Source organism: Apium graveolens, chromosome 1 (genome assembly GCF_009905375.1).
Source record: "Apium graveolens cultivar Ventura chromosome 1, ASM990537v1, whole genome shotgun sequence".
NCBI lineage: Eukaryota > Viridiplantae > Streptophyta > Magnoliopsida > Apiales > Apiaceae > Apium > Apium graveolens.
In genome coordinates this window covers 95,127,580-95,133,343 of record NC_133647.1, presented here as the reverse complement: position 1 = coordinate 95,133,343, position 5,764 = coordinate 95,127,580, and the positions used below count along the sequence as shown (strand labels likewise).

At 41.6% G+C, this 5,764-nt stretch overlaps 1 non-coding gene across 1 annotated transcript; it reads left to right on the top strand.

Moving 5' to 3' along the window:
- Positions 1-5,413: 5,413 nt before the first annotated feature.
- LOC141681882 (small nucleolar RNA R71) lies at positions 5,414-5,520 on the top strand. The gene has a single exon (XR_012559307.1). It is a non-coding gene; the product is annotated as a small nucleolar RNA R71 (small nucleolar RNA).
- The last annotated feature ends 244 nt before the right edge of the window (positions 5,521-5,764 follow it).

Here is a 5,764-nt window from a genome sequence, read left to right as displayed (position 1 = left end):
ATCTCGAGAATCATCTCTAACAGCTTACCATCCTTCCCTGATGGCAGAAAAACTCGCTCCTTAGTAATAGGCTTCGAGAGAAGCCTCATGTATTCTTCCTCAGCCTCATGAGTTGAAAACCTGGGCCTCACACCACCCGCATATGAAGAATCAGTGGTGCTGCTGCCAACTTATGTTCTTTGTCTCATAGGTGCCATCGGGATTGAAAAAGAGAGAATAAAAATGTAAGTGTTTAGAGAGAATTTGTGTTTGAGAGTTTGTGATGTGGTGGAAAAGTTGTGTATAAGTGTATGTATTTATAGGTGGAGAGGTGTGAATTCTATAAGAAATATAAGTGGGAATTGATTGTGGAAAGCGTGGGAATAATGGAATTGATTAGGGGGTTGGAATTGATTTTTGGTTAAAAACCCCGATTTTCTCTTAAAACTGTTGTTTTTTATTTTTTTTCGAACAGGGACCCGGCTCGGCCGCGTGCACTCTCTGGAAAACCGGTGCGGCCGCGCGCTGGATCAGCGCGGGCGCGCTTGGTTACTGGAAACACGGCGCAACCGCGCGCTTGGTCAATACGGGCGCGCCCAGCTTCTGTAGTTGGCCCTGATTTTTTTTCTTTTTCTGATTTTTTTTGTGTTTTTCTCCTTTCTTCTTACTTCTTCTACCTACTAATGTACAACAAACTTGGGTTGCCTCCCAAGAAGCGCTTCTTTTACGTCGCTAGCTCGACGTATAATCTCGAGATCAAATGGACAATAAAATGGCACTAACCACCTCGCGGTTTTTCGTATTACCATAATAATGCTTCAACCTTTGACCATTTACCTTGAATGCTTGGCCCCGATCATTCTCAAAAATTTCCACCGCTCCATATGGAAACACAGTTTTGACAATAAACGGCCCTGACCATCTTGACTTCAACTTTCCAGGAAACAGACGGGGATGAGAGTTGAACAAAAGAACTTATTGCCCCGACACAAATGACTTGAGCACTAGACCCCGATCGTGCCACCTCTTGACTTTTTCGTTGTACATTTTATTGTTCTCATAAGCTTGAAGTTGAAACTCGTCGAGTTCATTCAATTGAAGCATCCTCTTCTTTCCAGCCACATCCAAGTTAAGATTCAACTTCTTCAAAGCCCAATATGCCTTATGCTCGAGCTCCACAGGCAAATGACACCCCTTACCATAAACCAAATGAAACGGAGACATTTCCAATGGAGTTTTATATATTGTTCTATACGCCCAAACAACTTTATCAAGCTTTAAAGAATAATCTTTCCTCAATGGACACACCACTTTCTCTAAAATGCGCTTGATCTCTCTATTAGATACCTCAGCTTGACCATTTGTCTGAGGATGATAAGCCGTAGCAATGCGATGATTCACATTATACCTTTTCATCATAGTAGTGAACTTGCGATTGCAAAAATGTGACGCCTCATCACTGATTATGACTCTTGGAGTTCTAAACCTTATGAATATCTGCTTGTGAAGAAAATTAAGCACCACTTTCGCATCGTTCTTTGGCAACGCCTTAACTTCAACCCATTTCGACACGTAATTAACCGCCAACAAGATATAATGATTGTTACAAGATGTGACAAATGGCCCCATGAAGTCAATTCCCCGAACATCGAAGACTTCAACCTCGAGAAGCACATTAAAAGGCATCTCATCCCTTTTAGACATTTTACCCAAGCGTTGACATCGATCACATTTCAAAACAAACTGATGAGCATCTTTAAACAAGGTTGGCCAAAACAAACCTGCTTGAAGAACACGAGCCGTTGTCTTTTCTCCACCATAATGTCCTCCATAAGCCGTTGAGTGGAAATCTCGTAAGATCCCCCCCCCCCGTTTCACTGTAAGGAATACATCTCCTGATGATTTGTCAGCTCCTTGTCGAAAGAGAAATGGCTCATCCAACATATACCACTTTACTTCATGTATAAACTTCTTCCTTTGAGCGTAAGATAAGTCGGGAGGCATGATATTACTCATAAGGTAGTTCACAATGTCTGCAAACCACGGTTCTTCTTCTTGCACTGCAAACAGCTGCTCATCGGGAAAAGACTCATTTATCAATGTCTTATCCAATGAAGTAGCATTAGGATTTTCTAAACATGAGAGATGATCAGCGACTTGATTTTCAGTTCCTTTTCTGTCCTTGATCTCTAGTTCAAATTCTTGAAGCAAAAGAACCCATCTAATCAATCTAGGCTTCGAGTCCTTCTTTGAGATGAGATATCAAATTGCAGCATGATCAGTTAAAACTGTCACCTTAGTCCCAAGTAGATAAGATTGAAATTTCTCAAAACTATAGACAATAGCCAAAAGCTCCTTCTCCGTAGTAGTATAATTCAGTTGGGCACCATTTAAGGTCTTACTAGCATAGTAGACCACATGAAATATGTTGTTCTTCCTCTGCTCAAGAACTGCTCCAACTGCATAGTCACTTGCATCGCACATCATCTCAAAAGGTTTATTCCAATCAGGTTCAGTTACGACCGGTGCCGTGAGTAAACTCTTCTTCAATGTCTCAAAGCTACGAGGCATTCATCATAAAACTTGAAAGGAACATCTTTCTCTTGAAGACTACACAATGGCTTCGAAATCTTAGAGAAGTCTTTGATGAAACGCCTATAGAAACCCGCATGTCCAAGAAAACTGTGAATTCCCTTAATAGAAATGGGTGGAGGAAGATTCTCAATGACCCCCACCTTGGTCTTGTCCACCTCAAGACCCTTACTACAAACTTTGTGCCTTAGAATAATACCCTGACACACCATAAAGTGACATTTCTCCCAATTGAGAACCAGATTGATCTCAACACACCTCTTGAGAACATGTCCAAGATTTTGCAAGCATTCATCAAAAGAATCGCCATAGACTGAGAAGTCGTCCATGAACACCTCCATATTCTGGCCAATCATGTCAGAAAAGATGTTCATCATACATCTCTGAAATGTGGCTGGTGCACCACACAGACCAAAAGAAACTCATCTGAAGGCCAAAAGTACCAAATGGACAAGTGAAGGTAGTTTTCTCCTAATCTTATGGAGCGATACAAATCTGATTATAACCCGAATAGCCATCCAGAAGACAATAATACTCATGACCAGCCAACCTGTCGAGCATCTGATCAATAAAAGGAAAAGGGAAGTGATCCTTCCTAGTGGCTTTGTTCAGCTTCCTATAGTCCATGCAAACTTTCCACCCGGTGACTGTTCTAGTAGGAATAAGCTCATTCTTCTCATTTGCTATCACAGTAATACCACATTTCTTTGGCACACATTGAACCGGGCTTACCCATGAACTGTCAGATATATGATAGATGATCCTTGCATCTAGCCACTTAAGAATTTTCTTCTTCACTACTTCCTTCATGATTGGATTAAGTCTTCATTGTTGCTCAATCGTAGGCTTGCTACCTTCCTCTAGAAGAATTTTATGCATGCAGTAAGAAGGGCTGATTCCCTTGATATCTGCTATAGTCCATCCGATTGCCGATTTGAACTCTCTCAGAATCCTCAGAAGCTTTTCCTCATCACTACCTGAAAGGTCAGATATAATAATAACTGGCAGAGTAGATGTATCACCTAAAAATGTATACCTCAAATGTTCAGGTAAAGGCTTAAGCTCAAGAGTAGGAGCTTCCTCAATAGATGGCTTGAGGCATTTAGGAGTCTTGTTCAATTCCTCCATTCCAAGAGATTCAAAAGGTATATCTATCTTCCTCTTCCAGGGAGAAGCATTCTAATACTGCAATTGTTCTTCACTTTCATCATATTCACTATCTGAATTCCCCAACAAGGCTTTTTCTAAGGCATCAGACCTTAACAATTGATCAATTTCCGAGATGACCACCGAATCGACCAACTCCACTTTTAAGCACTCCTTTTTATCTGTAGGAAATTTCATAGAATTGAACACATTAAAATTAACATCCTAATCCAGAACTCGCATTATGAGCTCACCCTTCTGCACATCTATCAAGGTTCGGCCAGTCACCAAGAAAGGTCTTCCCAAGATTATGGGAATCTTCTTATCTTCCTCGAAATCAAGAATTATGAAATCAGTAGGGAAGATGAGTTTATCAACCTTGACCAAGACATCCTCCACAATACCTCGCGGATATGTATTAGAACAGTCGGCCAACTGCAAGGTCATATAAGTCGGTTTTGGATCAGGAAAGTCTAACTGCTTGAAGATTGACAAAGGCATCAGATTGATGCTAGCTCCCAAGTCGCATAAGCATATATCAAAAGACACTTTTCCAATGGTACACAGAATAGTGAAGCTGCCTGGATCTTTAAGCTTCGCAGGCAACTTCTGTTGCAGCACATCACTGCATTCCTCCGTAAGAGTGACTGTCTCTAAATCATCTAGCTTCACTTTCCGAGAGAGAATACCTTTCATAAATTTGCATAACTAGGCATCTGCTTAAGAGTCTCGGAGAAAGGTATGTTGACATGAAATTTCTTGAACACCTCCAGAAACTTCTCAAATTGTTTATCCAGTTTTTTCTTCTGTAGCCGCTTAGGAAAATGTGGTGGAGGATAGATCTATTTCTCCCCTGTATTACCCTTAGGAGGAGTATGCTCAACAGTAGTCTTCCTTGGTTCCACTTTTTCATCCTGATGTTCTACTTCTTTCACAGCCCCAGCTTTTTCAGTCAACTCTTGAGTTTGTTCAGGATTCGCCATCTTTCCAGACCTTAAATTGATTGCCTTTACCTGCTCTTTAGCTTCCCTCTTTCCTGGCACTTCGGTGTCACTAGGTAGTGTACCAGCCTGATGATTTAGCAAGGCATTGGCAATTTTCCCAATCTGATTTTCCAAGGTCTTATAAAAACAGCTTGACTCTTGCACATAAGCTTCAACTCCTCTAATTCAGATTTTTTATTGGCTTGTTGCAGCTAGAGTTGCTGTCTAGGTGCATACTATGGTTGCTGAAAACCAGGGGGGTTGTACTGCTTAGCTGGATATTGCTGATAAGGCTGTTGAACCGCATTCTGAGTGTTGCTCCAGCTGAAATTAGGATAATTGCGGTTGTTGGGATGATAGGTGGCTGGCACTGGTTGTTGCGATCGGTGGAAGTTGCTCACAAACTGAGCTGATTCACTAGAAATTGAGCACTGATTAGTTTCATAGGCACCAGCACAAAGCTCGCAGACACTAGCGATTTGATTAATTCCATAATTAGCCAAAGTGTCCACCTTCATCGTCAAAGCCTTAAGTTAGGCAGCGATAGCAGTTGCTGCGTCCAACTCCAGAATTCCTGCGACTTTTCCCTGAGTTAGTCTCTGGGAAGGATTCTGGTACTCATTAGCAGCCATCAGTTAAATAAGTTCATAAGCATGGGTCTAGAAGTAGCACCCAATCCATTATAGAAACAGTTGATATTAATCCAATCAGGCATGCCATGGTGTGGGCACTTCCTTAGCATCTCCTTATATCGATCCCAAGCCTCACACAGAGATTCTCCTGTTTGCTGAGCAAACTGGGTAAGAGCATTCCTGATTGCAGTAGTCTTCGCCATGCGGAAGAATTTAGTTAGAAACATTTACGCAGGATCCTCCCAAGTGGTGATAGATCGAGTTAGCAGAGAGTGTAACCAGCACTTAGCCTTGTCCCTCAGAGAGAATGGGAAGAAGCATAGATTGATAGCATCTTCAGTCACATCATTGAATTTAAAAGTGTAGCAGATCTCGATGAAATATCTGATGTGCATGTAGGGGTCTTTAGTAGGAGAACCCCCAAACTGAAAT